The sequence below is a fragment of the Oncorhynchus gorbuscha genome, linkage group LG13 (assembly GCF_021184085.1).
Source record: "Oncorhynchus gorbuscha isolate QuinsamMale2020 ecotype Even-year linkage group LG13, OgorEven_v1.0, whole genome shotgun sequence".
In the NCBI taxonomy this organism is placed as follows: Eukaryota; Metazoa; Chordata; class Actinopteri; order Salmoniformes; family Salmonidae; genus Oncorhynchus; species Oncorhynchus gorbuscha.
The window spans coordinates 96,408,723-96,422,279 of NC_060185.1; positions in this window are offsets into that span (position 1 = coordinate 96,408,723).

The following is a 13,557-nucleotide window of genomic DNA, read 5'->3' on the forward strand; positions in this document are numbered from 1 at the left end:
TCATTACATATCAGCAGGAGTCTAACAACTCCATCTGATTCTGATTCATTACATTATCAGCAGGAGTCTAACAACTCCATCTGATTCTGATTCATTACATAACCCTTCATGGGTGGTAGACTGCAACCTGTTACACTATATCTCAGATAACCCTTCATGGGTGGTAGACTGCAACCTGTTACACTGTACCTCAGATAACCCTTTATGGGTTCTGATTACACTGTACCTCAGATAACCCTTTATGGGTGGTAGACTGCAACCTGTTACACTGTACCTCAGATAACCCTTCATGGGTGGTAGACTGCAACCTGCTACACTATATCTCAGATAACCCTTTATGGGTGGTAGACTGCAACCTGTTACACTGTACCTCAGATAACCCTTCATGGATGGTAGACTGCAACCTGTTACACTGTACCTCAGATAACCCTTTATGGGTGGTAGACTGCAACCTGTTATCAGCAGTACCTCAGATAACCCTTCTGGGTGGTAGACTGCAACCTGTTACACTGTACCTCAGATAACCCTTCATGGGTGGTAGACTGCAACCTGCTACACTATATCTCAGATAACCCTTTATGGGTGGTAGACTGCAACCTGTTACACTGTACCTCAGATAACCCTTCATGGGTGGTAGACTGCAACCTGTTACACTGTACCTCAGATAACCCTTTATGGGTGGTAGACTGCAACCTGTTACACTGTACCTCAGATAACCCTTTATGGGTGGTAGACTGCAACCTGCTACACTATATCTCAGATAACCCTTTATGGGTGGTAGACTGCAACCTGCTACACTATATCTCAGATAACCCTTTATGGGTGGTAGACTGCAACCTGTTACACTATATCTCAGATAACCCTTTATGGGTGGTAGACTGCAACCTGTTACACTGTACCTCAGATAACCCTTCATGGGTGGTAGACTGCAACCTGTTACACTGTACCTCAGATAACCCTTTATGGGTGGTAGACTGCAACCTGTTACACTGTACCTCAGATAACCCTTTATGGGTGGTAGACTGCAACCTGTTACACTGTACCTCAGATAACCCTTTATGGGTGGTAGACTGCAACCTGTTACACTGTATCTCAGATAACCCTTTATGGGTGGTAGACTGCAACCTGTTACACTGTACCTCAGATAACCCTTTATGGGTGGTAGACTGCAACAAGGCAAAATATTCAAGCCCTGGAGGGTAACCAAGCCCTTTCATGTTCATGAATGTTACATTGAAACCCATTACACTAAGCCTCAGCTAACCTGTTAAGGGCGAGAGACTGTAACCCACCTGTTTATTCACTCCAGGGGAATTTAACAAAACAAGGTTGCTGAATTCACTTCAGGGGAATTTAACAAAACAAGGTTGCTGAATTCACTTCAGGGGAATTTAACAAAACAAGGTTGCTGAATTCACTTCAGGGGAATTTAACAAAACAAGGTTGCTTTATTCACTTCAGGGGAATTTAGCAAAAAGTCTTGGCCCATGTGGAGGGTAACCAAGGAGAGGTGGCAAGGCTGCACCTCCCCTACAAACTGGACGGAAATGGACATCATCCAATGCTGTGCAGCAAGCAACATCAGCCCTGAGACACCAAGACATTGTGGGGAATATCCAGCATGGAAGAGGAGGCTTTGGCCTGGCAGCAAGCAAACCAACGTTCCATAAGGCAACAACATCTGAACGCAGGAAGCTGGTGGTCGAGGAGGTGCGCAGACAGGAGGAGACTGCAAGAAGTGCAAAGGCTGTCTCTCTTGCTAAACAAGGGCAATGGACGCGGTGGGAAGGCCTGGAGAGGAGAAAGATCAACTGGAGTGAGCTTTGGCAAATGGAGGCAAGCAACATCAGCTTCATCATAAGAGCTGTTTATGATGTGCTTCCATCACCAAAAAATCTACATCAATGGTATGGCGAGGACTCGACCTGCCCCCTCTGCCCAGCTCCAGCGACTCTCAGGCATATAATGACAGGTTGCAAGACCAGCCTCTCACAAGGCCGCTACACCTGGAGGCACAATCAGGTCCTCAAGAGCCTGGCTGCAGCACTTGAGACCAAGAGGAGTGCAACCAATTCATTACCTCCAAAAACAAGCAATCCCGTCAAAACAACAACATTCATCCGGGAGGGACAGAAAAGGCCCAAGTATCCTCCTACAAAGCCAGAAACTGGACACCTAGCTATGGCCCGGGACTGGAAGATGCTTGTCGATATTGGCCAGCAACTCATTTTTCCACCTGAGATTGCTTCTACCAACCTTAGGCCAGACATGGTACTCTGGTCCCCTTCACGAAAGGCTGTGTACATCATAGAGCTCACAGTCCCGTGGGAAAACTCTGTTGAAGAGGCCTACGAACGTAAGAAACTGCGTTACACAGAGTTGGCAGCAGACGCAACTCAGCGTGGCTGGAATGCAAAAGTCTGGCCAGTTGAAGTGGGATGCAGAGGATTCGTGGCTTCTTCCATCATCAGGTTGCTGAAAGAACTTGGAATCCATGGACAGGCTCTGCGGCAGACCGTCAGAGCAGTTTCTCAAGCAGCTGAAAGAGGTAGCCAGTGGATCTGGATCAAACGGAAGGACCCTTGCTGGGCTATAACTTCATGACCCCTCACCCCCACCTGAGAACTCAATTCAGATCCCTCCAACTTGAGGAGGGCATATGAGGTATGCGGTCAGCTGTATGGCTGGCTCAGAGAAGAGGACGCCCCTGCCTTGCACAGTCCTGTGGGACATCTTAATTGGGCATGGGACACAAGCTAAGGCTTGATCACCCTTTAGCTGGCCACCTTTGATGAGGGTGTTTAGTGATTAAAGGCCGAAACACCCACTGATTCGAAGGCACACTACTGAGGATGTGTCCCAAAAATTGACATCTTACCCCAGTCTAAGAAATAAACCTCCCATGCCACTCTGTCAACATCACGGCAAATCTCATGCGAGTGCATTCCATCTATTGGCACAATGGACAGTTTTTAACATCTCGTCCCGTGTTTTATGATTCTGATTATCTGGACCAGTCCAGTGACTGCTGTGAAAGGACAGCTGACAACATAGGAAAGTCTGTGTGACAGCTTGGAGAGACAGCTGACCGGAGGGAATAGACCCCACTGGGGCTGTCATGGGTTAGCTACCCATGTTGGCAGTCTCCGACGCTGTTTCAGTATGTTGGAGACACCCGCTAAGTGCTACTGAAAGTCAACAAAGGAACATACCCCTAGAGCCTGCGAGAGCTGGGGCGCAAGATGGCTCAACGACTGATCACACGGTTACGGACCCAGGAACGGAAACGACTACGAGTAGGAACACAGCACATGAGACAACCATAACAGCAGCAGGACACACACTTCAGGTGTGCAGCTGTGGTTGGGAGAGAGTAACATCGGCAAGGGGGTTAAGGATCCATCAAGGGAGGAAAAGGTGCTTGTTAGAGAAGCAGAGACAGGGACCTCGCATTGACCAGTACTTCTTACGAAGCAGCCAGTCAAATCAGTCGAATGAAGCACAGCGACGGGACGCAAACCAAAGTTCGCAGAGCATCAGCACCCCTGTAACTGAGGAGGATAACACAAGCACAGAAATGCCGGTGGATGAACTTACCCAACCACAGAGACCTCTAAAAGAGGAAAAGATCAAAGGGCACAGACCGAGTGTGAAGTGGCCCAAAGCCGTTGAAAAGAGAGAGTGGGAAACAATCAACAACGACCTGACAAAAATCTTGGAACAACAGGTAGGAAAAGCAGAGAAAAAGCTTGAAAGGATGGGAGACATTATCTACCACTACGGAGAAGAGCGCTTTGGCGTAAACGAAAGGAGAAGTGGCAAGACACCTCCCGCGCCAGCCAAATCTAGGAGACAGCAGGAGATCGAGATACTTGTCAGAGAGAGAAGGCAGCTGAGGAAGCAGTGGAAGAAGGCCTCTGATGCAGAGAGAGAAGGTCTCATGCTACTCCAAGCAGACATTAAATGTCGGCTGGCAACCTTGCGAAGAGCGGAAAACTTAAGGAAACTTCGTAGGAAGAAGGAACACTCAAGAACACGGTTCTATAAAAACCCCTTTAAGTTTGTCAAAGATCTCTTTGCAAAGGAAAAGTGCGGAATCCTAAAAACTACAAAGCCTGAACTGGAAGAACATCTGGAAAAGGTCCACCAGGACATGAAAAGGCATGAGCAGATAATCATCCCACATGACATCCCACCTATTCAACCACCAGAATTCAATCTGGACACTGACCCTCCAAAATGGAGGGAAGTAGAGAACGTTGTCCGAAGAGCAAGAGCGGCCTCGGCTCCTGGGCCTAATGGAGTACCATACAAGCTCTACAAGAACGCCCCGGATGTTCTACGCTTTCTTTGGAGGCTCATGAGGATAGTGTGGCAGAAGGAAATAATACCAAAGGCATGGCGAAGGGCTGGTGGTGTGCTAATCCCGAAAGAGAAGGATGCGACAGACATCAGTCAATTCCGACCAATCTCCCTTCTCAACGTCGAAGGGAAGATCTTTTCAGTATAATAGCACAGAGGCTGTCCACTTATCTGGAAAGGAACAAGTACATTGATACATCTGTACAGAAAGCAGGCATTCCTGGTTTCTCTGGTTGCCTGGAACATACTAGTATGATTTGGCACCAGATCCAAACAGCTAAGAAGGACAAGAGAGACCTCTATGTCATCTTCCTCGACTTGGCCAATGCCTTTGGCTCAGTTCCCCATGAACTCCTCTGGGAATCCTTCAACATTTTCCACGTACCAGAACCCATCACTACACTGGTAAAGGCCTATTTCCAAGACCTGCAATTGTGTTTCACAACACCTGACTTCACAACAACATGGCAGCGCTTGGAAGTAGGCATAATGGCAGGCTGTACAATTTCTCCTCTGGCCTTCACTATGGCCATGGAAGTCATCATCAGGGCATCGAGATGGGTGGTCGGTGGTGAGAGAACTAAGGAAGGGCTCCGTCTCCCACCTATCCGAGCATACATGGATGACATGACTACACTGACCACCACTGCAGCATGCACCAGGCGGCTACTTGCAAAACTGCAGGATAACATCAAGTGGGCACGGATGAAAATCAAGCCAAGCAAATCTCGAAGCATCTCCATAGTCAAGGGACAGCTTAAAGATGTGAGGTTCTGCATTGGAGATGACCCGATACCAACGGTGTCTGAGCAACCCATCAAGAGCCTGGGTAGATGGTACAACGAAAGCCTCCGGGATAAAGATCAAGTGCAGCAAGTAAGGCAGGACATCGCCGACGGTCTTGAGAACATCAACAAGACCCTACTGCCTGGGAGGCTCAAGCTCTGGTGCCTACAGTTTGGACTTCTCCCCGGATAATGTGGCCACTCACCGTCTATGAGGTCCCAATAACAACAGTGGAGAAGATGGAGCGAACCATTACCTCATACGTGAAGAAATGGCTGGGTGTCCCACGATGCCTGAGTAACATCGGCCTCTATGGCAAAGGGGTCCTTGAACTACCTCTTACAAGTCTAACGGAGGAGTACAAGTGCTCTAAAGTAAGACTTCAGATGACATTGAAGGACTCCAAAGACCAGACCATTAGCAAGGCTGCACCTCCCCTACAAACTGGACGGAAATGGACATCATCCAATGCTGTGCAGCAAGCAACATCAGCCCTGAGACACCAAGACATTGTGGGGAATATCCAGCATGGAAGAGGAGGCTTTGGCCTGGCAGCAAGCAAACCAACGTTCCATAAGGCAACAACATCTGAACGCAGGAAGCTGGTGGTCGAGGAGGTGCGCAGACAGGAGGAGACTGCAAGAAGTGCAAAGGCTGTCTCTCTTGCTAAACAAGGGCAATGGACGCGGTGGGAAGGCCTGGAGAGGAGAAAGATCAACTGGAGTGAGCTTTGGCAAATGGAGGCAAGCAACATCAGCTTCATCATAAGAGCTGTTTATGATGTGCTTCCATCACCAAAAAATCTACATCAATGGTATGGCGAGGACTCGACCTGCCCCCTCTGCCCAGCTCCAGCGACTCTCAGGCATATAATGACAGGTTGCAAGACCAGCCTCTCACAAGGCCGCTACACCTGGAGGCACAATCAGGTCCTCAAGAGCCTGGCTGCAGCACTTGAGACCAAGAGGAGTGCAACCAATTCATTACCTCCAAAAACAAGCAATCCCGTCAAAACAACAACATTCATCCGGGAGGGACAGAAAAGGCCCAAGTATCCTCCTACAAAGCCAGAAACTGGACACCTAGCTATGGCCCGGGACTGGAAGATGCTTGTCGATATTGGCCAGCAACTCATTTTTCCACCTGAGATTGCTTCTACCAACCTTAGGCCAGACATGGTACTCTGGTCCCCTTCACGAAAGGCTGTGTACATCATAGAGCTCACAGTCCCGTGGGAAAACTCTGTTGAAGAGGCCTACGAACGTAAGAAACTGCGTTACACAGAGTTGGCAGCAGACGCAACTCAGCGTGGCTGGAATGCAAAAGTCTGGCCAGTTGAAGTGGGATGCAGAGGATTCGTGGCTTCTTCCATCATCAGGTTGCTGAAAGAACTTGGAATCCATGGACAGGCTCTGCGGCAGACCGTCAGAGCAGTTTCTCAAGCAGCTGAAAGAGGTAGCCAGTGGATCTGGATCAAACGGAAGGACCCTTGCTGGGCTATAACTTCATGACCCCTCACCCCCACCTGAGAACTCAATTCAGATCCCTCCAACTTGAGGAGGGCATATGAGGTATGCGGTCAGCTGTATGGCTGGCTCAGAGAAGAGGACGCCCCTGCCTTGCACAGTCCTGTGGGACATCTTAATTGGGCATGGGACACAAGCTAAGGCTTGATCACCCTTTAGCTGGCCACCTTTGATGAGGGTGTTTAGTGATTAAAGGCCGAAACACCCACTGATTCGAAGGCACACTACTGAGGATGTGTCCCAAAAATTGACATCTTACCCCAGTCTAAGAAATAAACCTCCCATGCCACTCTGTCAACATCACGGCAAATCTCATGCGAGTGCATTCCATCTATTGGCACAATGGACAGTTTTTAACATCTCGTCCCGTGTTTTATGATTCCAATGCACTTCCTTTGGTATTTCATTTTTTATTTTTTTATTTTGCCCTTTCATTCAGTAGTGTCTATGAATCGCATGATTTTCAAGACTTAACTGTATGAAAGCGTGTACACTTCTTTAAAAGTAGTTCTGTTCTTCTGATGTACTGTACCCGTCAAAAGTTTGAACACAACCTACTCATTCAAGGATTTTTTTCTTTATTTTTGTTCTACGTTGTAGAATATTAGTGAAGATATATCAAAAACTATGAAATAGCACTGTATGGAACCATGTTGTAACCAAAAAAAGTGTTGAGAACTAATCAAATAAATGATGACAGCTTTGCATACTCTTGGCATTCTCTCAACCAGCTTTGTGAGGTTTGTCACCTGGAATGCATTTCAATTTCAAGTGCAGTCGCAAAAACCATCAAACACTATGATGAAATTCGCTCTCAAGAGGACCGTCACATGAAAAGAACATCCGGAGTTTCCTCTGCTGTAGAGGAATAAGTTCATCCGAGTTACCAGCCTCAGAAATGACGGATAAATGTTTTACAGAGTTCAAGTAACAGACACTCCTCAACCTCGACTGTTTAGAGGAGACTGCATGAAACAGGCCTTCACGGACAAATGTAGAATATAGTAAAAATAAAGAAGAACATTTGATAGAGTAGGTGTGTCCAAAGTTTTGACTGCGACTGTACTTGTCTAGTAACGTTCTGTAGTATGTCATATTTTGTGTTTTGTGTTTTGTTTGGACCCCGGGAAGAGTAGCTGAACCCCAGCAAGAGTAGCTGGACCAAAGGAAGAGTAGAAGAGTAGCTGGACTCCAGGAAGAGTAGAAGAGTAGCTGGACCCCAGGAAGAGTAGAAGGGTAGCTGGACTCCATGAAGAGTAGAAGAGTAGCTGGACCCGAGGAAGAGTAGAAGAGTAGCTGGACTCCAGGAAGAGTAGCTGAACCACAGGAAGAGTAGCTGGACCCCAGGAAGAGTAGAATAGTAGCTAGACCCCAGGAAGAGTAGCTGGACCACACGAAGAGTAGCTGGACCACAGGAAGAGTAGCTGGACCCCAGGAAGAGTAGCTGGACCCCAGGAAGAGTAGCTGGACCTCAGGCAGAGTAGCTGGACCCCAGGAAGAGTAGCTGGACCCCAGGCAGAGTAGCTGGACCCCAGGCAGAGTAGCTGGACCCCAGGCAGAGTAGCTGGACCCCAGGCAGAGTAGCTGGACCCCAGGAAGTGTAGCTGGACCCCAGGAAGAGTAGCTGGACCACAGGAATAGTAGCTGGACCCCACAAAGAGTAGCTGCTGCATAAGCAACAGCTAATGAGGATCCTAATAACGTACTAAAACACAGTGAATCACAAATGGCACCCTATCCCCTATTTAGTGCACTCCTTTTGACCAGGGCCTTACTGCTGTCTACTGCAAGGGAGGACAAGGAAAGACGCCCTGCACACTGTTAGAACCTTCTAACATTCTTTTATTTATCTACATGGTATTGAGATATTATTTTATTTGTCTATAAGGCATTCAACTATTATTTTATGTGGACCAAAAGGCATTATTAAACTACTGTTTTTCTTTAGTCCAAAAGGCAGTAAACTACTGTTTTTCTTTCGTCTAAAAGGCAGTAAACTACTGTTTTTCTTTAGTCCAACAGGCATTAAACTACTGTTTTTCTTTAGTCCAAAAGGCAGTAAACTTCTGTTTTTCTTTAGTCCAAAAGGCAGTAAACTACTGTTTTTCTTTAGTCCAAAAGGCAGTAAACTACTGTTTTTCTTTAGTCCAACAGGCATTAAACTACTGTTTTTCTTTAAGGCATTAAACTACTGTTTTTCTTTAAGGCATTAAACTACTGTTTTTCTTTAGTCCAAAAGGCATTAAACTACTGTTTTTCTTTAGTCCAAAAGGCATTAAACCACTGTTTTTCTTTAGTCCAAAAGGCATTAAACCACTGTTTTTCTTTAGTCCAAAAGGCATTAAACGACTGTTTTTCTTTAGTCCAACAGGCATTAAACTACTGTTTTTCTTTAAGGCATTAAACTACTGTTTTTCTTTAGTCCAAAAGGCATTAAACTACTGTTTTTCTTTAGTCTAAAAGGCAGTAAACTACTGTTTTTCTTTAGTCCAAAAGGCATTATCCTACTGTTTTTCTTTCGTCCAAAAGGCATTAAAACAACACGGCATGACGTCTTCTCCAGTGGTGCCAATTTGCCGCCTCATTCCACTATACATGTAATTGTGGGTTGTTACATGATGTAATTGCACTGTTCAGACACCTGCTGTCCCACTTTCTGGGTCTCTCTTGTTGTCGTGTTTTATTCTGTACCACAGAGACGGATGGCCAGACGATGCCAAGGATGATCAATACGACGTTACGAAACATTCGCCAGCTAATCAATAAGTAAAACAAATTGTGAAAATATGGAACTACAGTAGTAAACATACATGTTTAAAGCATTAAAGGATAGTAGTTTAGAAGAGACTCATTATAGAAGCAGAATGAATAAAATAGAAAAAAAGCATCCCAAATAGATCCCTATTCCTTTTAGTGCACTTCTCTAGAGCTCGGGTCAAAGGGTAGTGCACTTCTCCAGAGCTCGGGTCAAAGGGTAGTGCACTTCTCCAGAGCTCGGGTCAAAGGGTAGTGCACTTCTCCAGAGCTCGGGTCAAAGGGTAGTGCACTTTTCCAGAGCTCGGGTCAAAGGGTCGTGCACTTCTCCAGAGCTCGGGTCAAAGGGTCGTCTACTTCTCCAGAGCTCGGGTCAAAGGGTAGTGCACTCTGTGTTGTCTGTTCACACTGCTATGCTTTATTTTGGCCAGGTCGCAGTTGCAAATGAGAACTTGTTCTCAACTAGCCTACCTGGTTAAATAAAGGTGAAATAAAAAAATAAAATAAAAAACTTCTCCAGAGCTCGGGTCAAAGGGTAGTGCACTTCTCCAGAGCTCGGGTCAAAGGGTAGTGCAAATCTCCAGAGCTCGGGTCAAAGGGTAGTGCACTTCTCCAGAGCTCGGGTCAAAGGGTAGTGCACTTCTCCAGAGCTCGGGTCAAAGGGTAATTTTAATTAAAAGAAATCCACATTAAATGTTGCATGTGGAAGAAACAACCGTCGTCAATTTAAAATAATTATGTTGAGATCAGGTTTGTACTTGTCAGGATTTATAAAGACAACTTGCTCCCCAACACGACATGACACGACACTACACAACATCACATAACAGCATGCTTTAATCCTCTCTATGTGTTGTTGAAAATAGAGAGGAGAGTCTCTGTGTTTTTGAATAGATACAGGATAGTCTCTGTGTTGAATAGAGAGAGGAGAGTCTCTGTGTTGTTGAATAGAGACAGGATAGTATCTGTGTTGAAAAGAGAGAGGAGAGTCTCTGTGTTGAATAGAGAGAGGAGACTCTCTCTGTGTTGAATAGAGAAAGGAGAGTCTCCGTGTTGTATAGAGACAGGAGAGTCTCTGTGTTGTTGAATAGAGACAGGAGAGTCTCTGTGTTGAACAGAGAGAGGAGAGTCTGTGTGTTGAATAGAGACAGAACAGGGAACACTCTGAACCAACACTATGAACCAATACTCTGAACCAACACTATGAACCAACACTCTGAACCAACACTCTGAACCCACACTCTGAAACAACACTCTGAACCAATACTCTGAACCAACACTATGAATCAACACTCTGAAACAACACTCTGCACCAACACTCTGAACCAACACTCTGAACCAATACTCTGAACCAACACTATGAACCAATACTCTGAACCAACACTCTGAACCCACACTCTGAACCAACACTCTGAAACAACACTCTGAACCAACACTCTGAACCAACACTCTGAACCAACACTCTGAACCAATACTCTGAACCAACACTATGAACCAACACTATGAACCAATACTCTGAACCAACTCTGAACCAACACTCTGAACCAACACTCTGAACCAATACTCTGAACCAACACTATGAACCAACACTATGAACCAACACTATGAACCAACACTATGAACCAACACTATGAACCAACACTATGAACCAACACTATGAACCAACACTCTGAACCAACACTCTGAACCAACACTCTGAACCAACACTCTGAACCAACACTCTGAACCAACACTCTGAACCAACACTATGAACCCACACTCTGAAACAACACTCTGAACCAACACTCTGAACCAATACTCTGAACCAACACTCTGAACCAACACTCTGAACCAACTCTGAACCAACACTCTGAACCAACACTCTGAACCAATACTCTGAACCAACACTATGAACCAACACTATGAACCAATACTCTGAACCAACACTCTGAACCAACACTATGAACCAACACTCTGAACCAACACTGTGAACCAACACTCTGAACCAACACTATGAAACAACACTCTGAAACAACACTCTGAACCAACACTCAGTCTATGGCTGTGATATGTGGTTGTCTCACCTAGCTATCTGGAGATAAATGTACTGACTATGACTGTGATATGTGGTTGTCTCACCTAGCTATCTGGAGATAAATGTACTGACTATGGCTGTGATATGTGGTTGTCTCACCTAGCTATCTGGAGATAAATGTACTGACTATGACTGTGATATGTGGTTGTCTCACCTAGCTATCTGGAGATAAATGTACTGACTATGGCTGTGATATGTGGTTGTCTCACCTAGCTATCTGGAGATAAATGTACTGACTATGACTGTGATATGTGGTTGTCTCACCTAGCTATCTGGAGATGAATGCACTGACTGTAAGTCTCTCTGATAAGAGCGTCTGCTAAATTACCAAAATGTGTATGTGAAATGTGTATGTGAAATGTATATGTAAAATGTGTATGTAAAATGTATGTATCAAATCTATATGTAAAATGTATATGTAAAATGTATATGTAAAATGTATATATCAAATGTATATGTAAAATGTGTGTACATGTTGCAAAAAAGCGATAAAACCCTGAGATATTTGTCCTCTGAAGGGGGGGCTTGAGGTGTTAACTGAGATATTTGTCCTCTGAAGGGGGGCTTGAGGTGTTAACTGAGATATTTGTCCTCTGAAGGGGGCTTGAGGTGTTAACTGAGATATTTGTCCTCTGAAGGGGGCTTGAGGTGTTAACTGAGATATTTGTCCTCTGAAGGGGGCTTGAGGTGTTAACTGAGATATTTGTCCTCTGAAGGGGATCTTGAGGTGTTAACTGAGATATTTGTCCTCTGAAGGGGGCTTGAGGTGTTAACTGAGATATTTGTCCTCTGAAGGGGATCTTGAGGTGTTAACTGAGATATTTGTCCTCTGAAGGGGGCTTGAGGTGTTAACTGAGATATTTGTCCTCTGAAGGGGGGCTTGAGGTGTTAACTGAGATATTTGTCCTCTGAAGGGGGGCTTGAGGTGTTAACTGAGATATTTGTCCTCTGAAGGGGGGGCTTGAGGTGTTAACTGAGATATTTGTCCTCTGAAGGGGGGCTTGAGGTGTTAACTGAGATATTTGTCCTCTGAAGGGGGCTTGAGGTGTTAACTGAGATATTTGTCCTCTGAAGGGGATCTTGAGGTGTTAACTGAGATATTTGTCCTCTGAAGGGGGGCTTGAGGTGTTAACTGAGATATTTGTCCTCTGAAGGGGGGCTTGAGGTGTTAACTGAGATATTTGTCCTCTGAAGGGGGGCTTGAGGTGTTAACTGAGATATTTGTCCTCTGAAGGGGGCTTGAGGTGTTAACTGAGATATTTGTCCTCTGAAGGGGGGGCTTGAGGTGTTAACTGAGATATTTGTCCTCTGAAGGGGGGCTTGAGGTGTTAAAAATAAAATATAATGACAAAGAAAAATACAACTTTAAAAAAAAAACTAAAATGTCAAATCAAATGTAAATAATGTGTGACTGGTGCACCTCGTGTTCAACCACAGCGTGACTCACTGGCTGACTGATGTGGCACGTCTACGGTAAGGCGCAGTCCTGAAAGGCAATATGTCTTTCAACACAGACACACACACACACACAGCTACCACTAGTGAATACCAGCCCCCTTTTTGTTTTCAATAGGACTGTTTGCTCTGTGCAGCCTTTTGAAGTGGTTTGTTTACAAGTCATTGGAAACCTGACACAGTGTATAAAACAAAACTGTTTTCCAAGAGGTCTCCTCTTGTTCAATCTCAACAGCCATGTAATTCTACCTGATATAACACAAAGGTAATCCACTTGGATCAGGCATTTTTTTTTCCAATCACTTTGTTGCAGTTTTCACAACTCTGTGCAAAAAAATCTACACAGATCATCAAAATGGCTAATTTTTCAAAACTATAAGCACATTTTATTAGCCAAGTATTTTTAAATGTGTATTCACTGGCAGGATGTGAGATTCATTATCCTTATACAGAACAAATGTAGGAGATTCATTATCCTTATACAGAACAAACATAGGAGATTCATTATCCTTACACAGAATATACGTAGGAGATTCATTATCCTTACACAGAATATACGTAGGAGAGTCATTATCCTTATACAGAACAAACGTAGGAGAG